This window comes from Protopterus annectens, chromosome 3.part1, assembly GCF_019279795.1.
Source record: "Protopterus annectens isolate FY-2018-M chromosome 3.part1, PAN1.0, whole genome shotgun sequence".
NCBI classification, from domain to species: domain Eukaryota; kingdom Metazoa; phylum Chordata; order Ceratodontiformes; family Protopteridae; genus Protopterus; species Protopterus annectens.
In genome coordinates, this window is record NC_056732.1 from 1,802,846,514 (window position 1) to 1,802,860,540 (window position 14,027).

The following is a 14,027-nucleotide window of genomic DNA, read 5'->3' on the forward strand; positions in this document are numbered from 1 at the left end:
AAAGAAAGACTAGTGAACTATATTAAAAATGTAGAGTGCAAATAGCTATGCTGCAATAGACACACTTGGAAAGAACTGAACATATGAATTTGATAAAGAAAGGTTTTCAGGCTGTTTATTCAGTGGAATAGCTGGGACAAAAGAAAACAGGAGCACTTATATTAATTTCAAGAGGAGCTCCAATAGAAAAGAGGATAAAAAAGATGATAATGATAGATTTGTAGTACTAAGATGCTACTGGCAAGGGAGAATGATTATACTGGCAAGTGCTTATATTTCACTTAAAACTGCTATAATAGAGCTTAAGAAAATTCTGGGTGAAATAATCAGCAAGGAATATTACTTATAGGTGGGGACTGGAATTAGATTTGCAGCAGTGAAGATGTGTCTGGGGAGCCCAAAAGAGAAAGTATAACAAAGGAGGGTAGACTTTTGAAGAAATTTATGAAAATATTGGGAATAGAAAATATGATATCAGTAATAGGAGTTTGGTGTTAATTTACATATTATTCCCCAAGATATAAAAACTGGGCTAGGCTAGATAGAATTTAAATTTCACAGGAACACATGCATTTAATTGAAGGTCTTGATATGCACCCAATAACTATTTCAGATCATGTGCCAATAATACAGGGCAATGAAATACAAATGAAACACTGGTGCTTTCCTACCTATCTGTTGAAAAGAGTGTAACTTAAGGAATGAGTAATGGAAATTATTCCGAAGTTATTAGAGAAGATAGAAATTTCTTCTGGAAATATAGCTAGGGATAAAATTAAAGTGGAGTTTAAAAATAGGATAGAAATAAAAGAAAGGGATATATGGTTAAGAAGTAACAAGCATTATTCACAGGGACTAACAAAACATTAAAGTATTGCAGAATGGGGAGGATCTCACAGAACAAGAAGAGGAGCAACTGCAGAATGCTAAACAGAAAGTAAGGGATTATCTTGATAATATGCATGAGTTTAGAAAGATTGCTGTTAAGCAATTGTTTTTGATAACAACTATAGAGCACAAAAACTTTTAGCAGAATGACTCAAGAAACAGAAAGTAGAAAGGGCTGTTGCCAAGCTTAGGGAGCATATAACAAGGAAGGTAGCAAGAGATCCTATAGAGGTATTAGAAATCTTTTGGAAATTCTATGAAGGTCTGTGTAAAGCAGAGAAATATGGAAATCAAGAAAAGATACAAATGAAAATGTTTATTGAAGAATTAAATATGCCAAGGTTACAAGTAGATAAGGTTCAATTACTAACAGTTAGGATAGGAGGAAATGAGATAAAAATGGTGGTGTATGACCAATCTACAGGAAAGGCCCCAGCAATAGATACTATCCCTGTGGAAATCTGGAACCTAGGAGGGAAAAACTGATAAAGATCTGGAAGGTTTTGTTTAATAGTATTTTAAGAGAAGGAAAAGTACCAACATCCTGAAAGAAAGTGGTGGCAGCTGTAATACCTAAACAGAGTAAAAAATCTATCAGATCTAGCTTCATACAGACCCATTTCAATATCAAACCATGATTATAAAGTATAATGGCTAAAAGAATGGCAAAAGTGATGCTACAAATTATAGATATGGATCAATGTGGTTTTATGGAGAGAGGCAAACATTTGACAACATTAACAGTACATTGATGATCCAGAAGGAGGCAGAATGTAAGAAAATACCACTGTTTTGGTGGGTCTTGAAGAGAAAACATTTTACAGAGTAAGCTGGGACTTTATGAGCAGGGCAATGGAATCATTTACATTCCTTGATAAAATTATAAGTTGATCAGGAGGATAAATGAGGAATTTTAGGTGAAAATTAAAGTGTTTGGGGTCCTCTCTGAAAATTTCTGCTTGAGCAGATGAACCAGGTAGAGGTGTGCTCTTCCCCCTTTTTATTTGCATCATATATATACCATTGGCAAAGAAAATAAGGGACTCAGAAATTCAAAGATATAATTGGTATAGCAGTCAAGAAAACTCACTCTATTTGCAGATGATATTATTTTATACCTGACAAAACCAGAAAGGGACATTATAGTGCTGTGGAATATTTTGAGAAAGTTTCACATCTATTTGGGATACAAAATTAATGAAGGTAAAACAAAGGCAATAGCAGTAAATTATGTATCCACACATGGATTGGTTCAGCAATATCCATATTTATGGGACATGATAAAATAAAATATTTAGGCGTATGGATTAAAAAATATTCAGGTCTGGCAGCTAAGAATATGTGTGAAGAGAGTAAACAAAATATAATGCAAAAACTGAGAAAATTGAAGCTTTGTTATATGGATGGATAGCAAGATACAAGCAGTTAAAATGTTTTTATTCCCTTTAGTCTTATACACATCTCCAGCATATTTTTATCAACCAGAGGAGAAGTTGTGGATAGCAATTAATAAAGAGCTGAAGGGCTTTATCTGGGAGGGGAAGATGGCAAGAGTCAAGTGGGATAAGCTGATTCTACCAACAGAACAAGGTGGATTGGAATTACTTTATTTGAAGGGATATTTCAGAGCTACACAGTTAAGGCTCCTCTACATAACATAATCAGCAACCTATAATTCAAGGTGGAAAGAGATGATGATGAAACCGGGGGAAGCTCAAGAAACAAGGAGAGACTGGGATTTTAGTTGCAGATCTTTAAGGAGATTGACAATAATCATATAGAATATTATATTCATAAAGTTGCAGAAAGTGTTCTAAGAACTAAGCCAATATGGGAATGGAGAAAGGAGATTTTCCCAATAGGGATAACTGCAATTAGGGATACTGACAATAGGCAAGAGTGGGCTAGAATTTATTGGAGAAAACTGGCTAAAGAGCCACGGTATTAGTAGAAAATAATTAGTGATGGAAAACTAACAGAATGGGAAGAGGCCAATAATTTATTTGGACTGCAGGCTAGAAATTGCCTTCCCTATCAAGGATTGATATCAGACTATAGGCAAAGAGAAAAAAATAGGGGGGGGGGGGGGGTCTGAAACAAAAGACCAGCACTGGTAAGAGTTTTTGTAGAATTTTGAACAGAAGCTGCTGTTAAAAAAGGAATCATTAATGGAACATATAAAATACTGCATAACTATAAGAATCAATGAGAGGAGGTTAGAAAGGATTGAGAAGAAAGATTGGATAAGCAATTCACAAAGAAACAATGAGGGATATATGTATGTCTCCTAAATATGCAACAAAATCTAGAAGATTTAGGATTTTTGCTTGGACCTGTTTGCATAGGTATTTTTATACCTCAAGTAGACTCCAGATAATTTTTTCTCAGGTAGACAGCACATTTTGGAGGTGTGAAGGGGAAGAATGAGGTAATTGGGAACACATTTTCTGGGAATGTAATGAGTTAGCAGACAAGATTCCCTGCAGACTACTCAGTAGGGAGATACTGGGGGAGTAAATTGGTGTAATGATTTTTCTGTGCTATGATACAGACTCAGAAGTGTCTAGACATAGTAAGGTCTGGATGAGTCTCATTATGGTGGCTGCCAAAAAAAGCAACTAATAGAAAATAGAAACCAAAGTCTAAACCAACTGTACTATAAGTATTGAATATAGTAGCAGAGATAAAACAACTGGGATTGAGGTCTTTAGAAAAGGGTCGGAGCAAATTGCATAGAAAAAATGGGAATTGTTAGAACAATGTATACAGGAGAGGAATGAGGTTTAAAAGAATGCAAGATCTGAATGAGCTATCTAATGTTTGACTGACAATGATTGGGTAGATTGTAAGTGATGTACAATGCTTACAATTAAAATTATGTCATTAATTTATCTCCTCCTAAAGCAGACAAGGAGGACTGGCTGGGATTTGCTAAACATCTATTTAAATCATTTCACTCTTCACATGCTGTCTCATCTTTTCAAAAGGAAAGTATTCTCATCTCTATCAAATTCTAATTTCTAATCTGAAAGACAGGATTTAGAATTGGACTATGTTTCTTATGTTTCCTCTCCACAAAATGGGAATCTGACTCTGAAGGAAGTTATTATTTGGATTCTACTTGGGAAGAGTTGTCTTTTTCTGACACTATTGCTAGAATTATTTTTTTTAAACTATGAACAAAAATAAATACTAGAATCCCAGCAAAGATATTGTGATTTGTTACAGGTGGATTTTCTAAAACCTGGAGTTGTTTCTCCTGTTTCACCAGCCTTGAAGGATGCTTTCTTTGAAGTTAGTAATTGCCTGACAGTCAGCTGCCTGCTCCAGAAAAGTCTGATATATTATTTAAGATGGCTCGGATCCACAAATTCCTTTTTGATAATCCTAGGTCAGATCCTATAGTTATTTGTCTGTCAGAATCATCTTCTACCAAACTCTTTATGGCAGTTAACCCTATTCCTTCTGTAAAGATGGGAAAAGCCTTTGACAGGTTTGGGAAGAAAGTCTACCCCAGCCTTCAGAATAGTGAATTATCAGGCTCATATTCCTAAGTTTGTGCTGGATTCCTCTGACAATACGAGAATTACTGACACCCCTTCATTTTAAGATGGTGTTTCTAGAGCAGCTGCTACAGGGTCAGCAATGAGATGATTTGCCTGGCAGTTATTTGTCCATCCTGTACTGAGATCCTTAAAATATTTAATGAAAGGGGGGAATTCAATTCAGGGAGTTACTAGAGTTTTCAGCCCTCCTTGCCAAAATATAACAGAAACTTTTCTTCCAGTTAAGCATTCCCAGCAAGACACAGGCAAACAAAATTTCAAAAAAAGTAGTATCAGAGAGGTTCAAAGAAGAAAGGAGAGCCCCCAAAATAAAGAGCAATGTAAGAAAATGGTATTCATAAATGCCCCTCCATGCATTTCCTCCTTCTCCACTTTGGCAGTTCTGTAATGCGTTCCCAAAGTCTAGGTCTTCACTTTCCTCTGTGGTACTAGATAACCTCAGGCACTTGGGTTCTGACAATAATTCAAAAAGGCTGCTGCTGGAAGTAGGATCCCTGTTTCAAAGGATTCCTGTTCATCCAGCCAATAAATTCCCTCCTATTCTAGATCAGACTCTGTCTCCCATATCAAACATGAAAAGGCTTTTTTTTCTGATGTCAAAGAAAGAAGGTACATAGAGACTGGTCCTAGACCTTTCTTTTCTAAACCTTCACATCAAAACCCCAAAGTTCAAATTGCTGTCTCTGCAGTCTCTGTTAACGCTCATTCCACTTCTCAGTTTTTTAGTAATTTGTGATTTAAAAGAGGTTTATTATCATATTCCATTTCTAAAAGATTTCATATGCTTTTTATGTTTTCTGTATCTGGTTTACATTTTCAATTTTCTGATTTACCCTTTGGTTTGTCAACAGTTCCAAGATTTTTGTACAAAGTGCATGGCTCCCGTAACAGCCCATTGTAAGTTTACACGGTGTTCACATGTTCCCATATTTAGACAAGTGCTTTATTCTTGCACATTCTTTCACAGGTTGTCAAGAATCTATACTTGGGTAAAAAAAAAAAACCTTTTTCTCAGCCTGGGTTTTCAGATGTACATAGACAACTCATCTCTCATTCTCTCTTACAGGATAGTGTTTCTATAAGGTTTACTATCAGTATGTCGCCGTGCACTTGCACGGCTATGAAGTATTCGAACAACATATGTTCGAACACTTCATAGTTCGGCAGGGTACGTGAGCGAACGTTATCATTGCAAATGGACTGCGCATTCGCAATTATAACATTCAACATGTAAGGATCATGTACAGTGTGGTTAGGGAAATACATCCCTTTCCTCACTGTAGTGCGATCTCGGAGTTGGAATATTAAGTTAGGGGGGTGTGGGGGGTGATGTGAGTGTAGGCTAGTTAGGTAGGGAGTTAAGGGAAGGGTGGGAGTGCTGTTAGCTGTTTTCGGCATTAAGTGCATACGAAGAAGTCATCAGGGATCTGGGGACCCAGGTTGACAGTAGCCTTTCGTTTGACACTCATGTTGCTAAAGTAGTTAGGAAAACCTTCTACATTGCCCACCTGATCATGAAGGGATTCACATCTAGATCAAGGGAGGTCATCGTCCCCCTGTACTCATCACTCATTAGACCTATGATTGAGTACAATGCCCCATTCAGAATGTATCTGACCCGACACCTGCAGCAGCTGGAAAGGCCCCAAAAGTTCCTCACCAAAAGGATAAAGGGTCTCAAAAATATGTCTTATGCTGCCCGACTGAAAGAACTCTATTCAGTCTCATACCGCTTGCTCAGAGGTGACCTGTGCCTGACATATAAGGCCATGTCAAACCCAGATTTGATGAATATGCTTCACCTCACAAAATCTAGATCCCTCAGAACCACAAGGGCGGGAGACTTAAACCTTGACACGGTTATTAATAGAACGTGCTGGAGGGACAGATTCATCACCCAGAGACTCCCTATGCTGTGGAACAAAATCCCGGTACATGTGAGGCAGAGCACCTTGCTGGCCTTGTTCAAGAGGAATCTTGACCAATGGATGGGAGATCGCAGATATACCCCAGGGATTACTTCAGTGTCACTGCTTGACAGAGGCACAGCAAAATAATAGGCATAGTTTTATTCAAACTAAAGGGGTGGCGAAAGCCACATAACTATGGGCTAGGCTTATAAATGCCCTTGGGCAGATAGCCTAGTATGAACCTATGAACCTATGAAAATGTTCATTTCCGATGTTAAAATTCGAAGTTCCGTACACTTTTTTTTTTATTTTTGAATTTTTGATAGTAAACCGTTTCTATAACATCTACTGAACACATCTCTAAAGATGGCTTTTCTTCCTCAGGATGAAGTGGAATGTTGCAAAGAGTACTTTCTGATATTTCCAACAAGACTTTGGCATCTGCCAGGGAATATCAGAATTCTAGGTTTCTTGGCCTCTGCTTTTCTAATGATTCCTTTGTCTACACTTCACATTTTTTATTTATTTATTTTATTTTACATTTGATGACCGGGAAAGTCCGACTGGACACAGGTCCATTTTCAGCGGAGGCCCGGGGAGAAAAGCTCTACATATAAAACATAAACAAAAACAAGAACAGTAGTACATTCCGATACAATCATATTGGAACATATTTAACATTTTTACATAGGTGAAGTATAACAAAAAAAAACCTTCTGAATAACATTGTTTGGAAAAATAAGTAATTTAAAAACCTTGTATGTTAAGAATGATGTAGTTAATAGATAAGTGGTGAAGGTTCTGCAGAATCATAGCAGTACTGAAAGGAAAGTGAGTTAATCTGGGGGGTCACAAGGGCACAGCCAATTGGTAGAGTAGTGGGTGTTAAGTAGTTTCTTGAATAGAGAGACAGAGCTGGTAGAAGTTATGTGCTTTGGGAGTGAGTTCTAAAATTTAGCTATTGTACAAGCAAAGAGAGCTTTGCCTGCTTCATTCTTGTGTTTGACGACAGTTATGAGATTTTGGTCTGTAGATCTTAAGGTACGGGTAGTGGTGTAGGGCTGTATTAGCTCCTGTAGCGCTGGAGTTTTGTCAGGGTGATAGTATGGTTTATGGGCTATGAAGAGTTGTGTAATTAGTAGTAGTTGGGACCACTCAAGCCAGTTGAGCTGTTTGAGAGAGAGAGACAGTGATGGGATCTATATGAGGCGCCAGTGGCAAACTTAGAAATCTTGTTATAGCAAGAAGCAATTTTGTTTTGTTCACTTTGGCGAAGATTAGTCAGGATTGGGGAGGCATACAGTAGGGTGGATAACAGGTGAGTTCTTGAGACAGCAGCTTTGGTATAGCTGGTCATGAATTGCCTGTTCCTATACAGGAGACTCAGTTTTGTATAACATTCTATGGTTTGTCAAATCAGTTTGGAGCTGACATCAGCACCACCTTTAATATCAGGTCCCTAGTACTAGGTTTTGTGAAAAAAGGAGTTACTGTTGTGGATGAATCAATTGTCTGTCTGCCCAGGTCTCCTTTTTTCCTTTACAGTTCCCTACTTTGTCTATGACCAAAGATGTATCACATCAGATTTTGCTTGGAGAGCTGTGTCTAAGGTGGCAAAGACACAGAATCTTTGGAACAAGAAAGACAAATTAAAGCACATACATGTCAAACAAATTATGATACTAATAAATGGTCTCAAATCTTTAAACAATCTTTGGACTCCAGGCCTTCTGCTAGAAATCACAGACACCACAGTGATGTGGTACATAAACAATGGGGTGACTAGATCTTACCTCCTTTACAAAATAGCTATGGTAGCCTAGGAACAAGCAAATCAGCACAGTCTGTCCCTCCAGGCTACCTACATTCCATTGGAGCAAAACAGTATTGCAAACAAGCAGAGCATGAGCAGGACAGACCTTCAGGAATGGAAGCTGCACCCAGAGGACTTCCAGGAATTTATCCATCTGTGTGGAACTCCTTAAGTAGATCTGTTTGCCTCCAAGCACAGTAGACAGTTAAAGAAGATTTAATCCAGGACTCATTGTACACACACCTGGAAGACAGATACTTTTCATTCTGATGGATGGGAATGTTCTTGAATGCTCCTCTACTATTTTCTATGATAAGAATTCTTCTAAAGATTTAAAAGATCTTCCCAGTGATAATTGGGATGACCCTTTTGGCCTAGGCAACAGTGGCTCCCCTTCTTTTACTGAGGACTATTGCCACAAACTTTCTCACAGAATGTACTTACACAGACAGGGGTTGTCTGATACACTACAATCTTAAACTTCTTCAACTGACTGCCTGGATGATACAATTTTAGTACCTTTTAGGCACCTTTTTTTTCTAAGGCTGTGCAGCAGGTATTAAAGGTGACAAAAAGAATCGTATTACTAGAAAATTATATGTGGTGAGTGGAAAGTATTGTCTGGTTAGTACCAAGATAAGAACTAGGATCCTTTTAAGGCTCAATCTCCTTCACTGCTACAATATTTGTGTAAATTATTATCCTATGGCCATTCTTACTCTTTAACTAATATTCAGCTCATCTCAGCTTATCTGCCATTGGATCCTCCCTTTCTACCCTACCTCAGATGAAACAGTTTATGAAAGTGGTTTTACCTCCCTATACACCTAGAAGACAGGTGGCTGCATCACAGGATTTTAATTTTGTGCTGGAAAAACTTACACTGTTTTCTTTGGAACCTGCTCATAAGACTGATTTGAAGTTATTATCTTGGAAAACAGTGTAACTCATTGCTCTGACTACTGCAAGAAGAGTATCTAAGTTGCAGGCCCTTATGTTGAGCCATCTCATTCTTCACAAGGATTGAGTAACTTACAGAACAAATCAATCCTTTTTACTTAAGGTTGTTTCTGAGTTTACACTGTACCCATGAACTACCACATAGGCAGTAGCCTACTAAACACCGAAAGCGTGATAAGAGACCTTGGGACACAGGTGGACAGCAGTCTCTCCTTTGATAATCACATCGCCACAGTAGTCAGGAAATCCTTCTGCGTGGCACAATTCATCACTAAGGGGTTCACCTCCAGAAAAAAAGAGGTGATTGTTCCTCTCTACTCATCCCTCATCAGACCCATTATAGAGTACAACGCCCCATTTGGCATGTACCTCACAAGACATCTACAACAACTAGAAAGGCCATAGAAATACCTCACTAAGAGGATTACCAGACTCAAACAGATGCCATACGTGGACCGTCTCAAAAACCTCCAGCTTATCGCCTACTCAGAGGCGACCTCTGTCTAACATACAAAGCCATGTCAAACCCAGATCTGTCGGACATGCTACACTCAAAGAAACCCCAATCCCTACGAGCCACATGCTCCAGGGACATAAACCTTGCCACAACAATAAACAGAATATGCTGGAAGGATAGATTCCTGTCCCAGAGACTTCTCTGCTCTGGAACAGACTACCCATTCATGTCAAGCAAAGCTCCTCATTAGCCCACTTTAAAAAAAACCTCGACAGTTGGATGGAAAATAGGAAATTCACCCCGGGGATCACTTCTGTGGCTCTGCTAGACAGGGTGCAGGAAAATAACTTTCTTGGGTAGCGAAAGCTAGGGAACTTTTTTGACTAGGCTTATATAGGCCCCAGGGCCGATAGCCTAGTACCTACCTATGAACATTGAGCCAGACAATTCATCTCCCTGTTTTATTTCCAGAACCTAAAAATGTTGGAGGTAGAATTTTATGCACTCTGGATTTCTTCAGGTAACACACATACTAAACTGACAAAACAAAAACCATCAGGACATCTGATGTTTATTTCTCATGAAAGTAAGGGAAAGGAACAATCATTGTCAACAATTTTCAAAACATACAAATAAAACTTCAAAATCCAAAAACCAAAAAACAATCATGGCAGCCGTAGTTGAATGCTATAATACTTTATTATGAAGCCACGATTGTGTTTTGGATTTTGACCAATCATTGTCAAAACAGACACTTTCTAATTGGTTGCCTCATACTACAGCTTTTTGTTATTCTCACCATCATGCCCACTCTACCAGTGCTCTGGCTTCTTCTGTGTCTTTTCGGAAAGGGGTGAACTCTAGAAATATACTAGGAGCAACACCTTGGCTTCTGTGCACACATTTACCAAGTACTACAAACTAGATTCCTTCATTAGGTCCAAAGCATGATTTGCTAGGACTATTCTCCAGCGGCTCCTGGACTTTGATCCTTCTTCCCTCTCCATTTCTTTCTAAGCTCAGGTAATCGTCCCATGTAGCTTATGCTACTGCAACAGTGATCTAATGATAAACAGATAATCATTCCATATAGCTTAAGCTACCGCAACAGTGATCTAATGATAAACAGGTGATCATCCCATATAGCTTAATCTACCGCAACAGTCATCTGACAAACAGTATGATCATCCCATATAGCTTAATCTACCACAACAGTCATCTAATGATAAACAGGTGACCATCCCATATAGCTTAAGCTACCACAACAGTGATCTAATGATAAACAGGTAATCAGTCCATATAGCTTAAGCTACCGCAACAGTGATCTAATGATAAACAGGTAATCATTCCATATAGCTTAAGCTACCACAACAGTGATCTAATGATAAACAGGTAATCATTCCATATAGCTTAAGCTACCACAACAGTGATCTAATGATAAACAGGTAATCATCCCATATAGCTTAAGCTACCACAACAGTGATCTAATGATAAACAGGTAATCATCCCATATAGCTTAAGCTACCGCAACAGTGATCTAATGATAAACAGGTAATCATTCCATATAGCTTAAGCTACCACAACAGTGATCTAATGATAAACAGGTAATCATTCCATATAGCTTAAGCTACCGCAACAGTGATCTAATGATAAACAGGTAATCATTCCATATAGCTTAAGCTACCACAACAGTGATCTAATGATAAACAGGTAATCATCCCATATAGCTTAAGCTACCGCAACAGTGATCTAATGATAAACAGGTAATCATCCCATATAGCTTAAGCTACCGCAACAGTGATCTAATGATAAACAGGGGATCATCCCATATAGCTTAATCTACCGCAACAGTCATCTGATAAACAGGTGATCATCCCATATAGCTTAATCTACCGCAACAGTCATCTAATGATAAACAGGTGATCATCCTATATAGCTTAAGCTACCGCAACAGTCATCTAATGATAAACAGAATACAGCTGTGTAAGTAAAGTTACCATGACAGTAAATATTCACATAGATGCCTTTTATAGGAAATTTACCCTCCCTCCATCCCCCTTTTTGTTATTTTATGCCAGGATGTTGGATTTGTATTATTTTTCTTCCAATCTAGCAGGGCTCTAACCTCACTCTTTAGGGAATGACGTTTTGATGCTTAGCCACTGATTTCACACTGCTCTCCTCAAGCTGGACAGTGGTTAGGGTGTGTGTGGAAAGTAACCTAAAACTTTCAAAGCTGGCCACCTGGTCCGATCTTTGGCAGGGATTCTCATAATACTTAGACTACTGCAACAGTTATCTATTACTGTTACAGTAAGGTTACTTAGACATCTGTGCCTTCTGAACATTGTAAAGGAAATAAATGAACTACAGATGGAATTAATGCCAACAAAAGGAGCAGATTTTGTGGAAATAAATAGAACTTGTGTGAAAAATACATGCAGAATACTGTTTAGTGGGGAGTGTGGTTTAAGGAAAAGAAGGAATTAAGCATTTTTTGTGATGTTGTGATAAATTAAAATTTCAAAGAAACCACATATATGGAATGACAATACCACTGGAAACTATTACTATGGTTTGTTTTCTATTTATACATGCAAACTTGTCTCATAATTTAAAATGGGATGATTTAATAATGATATATATATATATATATATATATATATATATATATATATATATATATATATATATATATATATATATATATATTTATGGGTTCAGGCACCTAGGCGGTGCAACATCCACCTGTGAGACCGCCGGATGTGGACACATGGCAGGTTGACAATTTAGCTGCAGTGACAAATGCCTGTGGACAATTCCCTGTCAGAATTGAGGAATCCCCTGCACCCTAACCACAGGTGGCAGATACAAACCCCCACAGTGATACACTGTGCACCCCCTTAGAAGCCACCATGTGCAACTGTCAGTGGAACATGTGGCTGGCATAGCATGCCACGTGGGCATGAAAGTGGTAACATGAAACCTGTGTGCTGTGGGCAAAGCCTTTACTAATGCAATATGCAATGTGATGTGTGTAGTGCTTGGTGCATACTATACCCAAATATTATCACAACTTGTAGAAATGTGCCATAGCACGGAGGAAATCCTGCACATAACTGTAGTCACACTTATGTTGTAAGATTTGCTTCAGGCGATGCTCCCTTACAACAAGAGCCTTCCTACGTGGTATCACAGGCATCCCCCTCAAAAGAGATTCCCGTTGGGTATCTGTCAGGTTCTGCTCCTGCTGCAGAACAGACAGAAGGTCGGATAGCTGTACAGTAGGACGTCCCAGTAATACCTTCAGCTGATGATGCCATGCCTCCACCTTGTTGTTAGTCCACGGGAAGTCCATTTCTGAGACATCACACACATTCCAAAACCGCAAAGGGTAGGACAATGGCATTCATGTCTGTGCTGAGCAGCGGGATGCATACTTGCGTGGTCAACCTCGTACATAATGATGGTCTAGAAAAATGCCAATAGGCTGAGCACACTCCAGTAAGGAAGCCACAATTTCCAGAAATGCAGGGACAACATCATCCAATGGTAGGAATGCCAACACAATTAGCTTGCGGATGGCAGTTGAGAAAGCAGTGTCCATGCCATAGAGGGCCACAAGGTGGTGATGCTGGATCTGGTGCCAGATGATTTGTGCAAAATGGAATAGGCATCCCTTCAGAATACTCCTAGGGAATGCCTTACGGCTGGCACGGATTGCTGCCTTCTCAAAATTGGTCATAATATACTGTGGAGACAAGTTGCATCCCTGTTCAGCGGCCATACCCTTCAGTACCTCTCACAAAGCGGTGTATGCAGACTCCGACTTCCGTGTCATGAGACAGTACACCAAGGGTACAATCCTTGTTGAGGTGGGGGTGCCAATACATCCATGTAATGTATACAGCTGGCAACATATATCAGCCCGTGTGGGGAAGGTGCCATCTCCAAGAATGATGTCAGACCTGCACAGATCGGTCAAATTTTGTGTTGTAGTAAGTAGTACCAAGGAATTTGTCCTATCCATATCTGAAGTTCTACGGAGGATGAAGCTGCCACTATGGAGTGGATACTGGCTGATATCAATATCCGCAAGTGTTGCTGGAGGTGTAGTCATGGATACCCGTGCCCTCTGCCGTACCCTGGATATGCTTCGACGAAGGGTTGCATGACAAGGCATCTCCTGTAGTATGTTGTCATCCGCTGTGCCTAGGACACTCTGCATTACCAAGCTTGGCAGTTCATTACCGGTTACTGCCCTCTGCTGCAGTTCTGCTCGCAGTGTAGCCACTTGGGCCATTGTTGCATCTGGGCCGTGCTGGTGTGGCAGTGATTTCAGCAGTTCTTCCCCCTCTTCCTGGCAAACAGTGATGGCACGTCCTCTGCACGCCTTTACTCTCCACTCGATACATGCCCAGTACCGTTTTGGT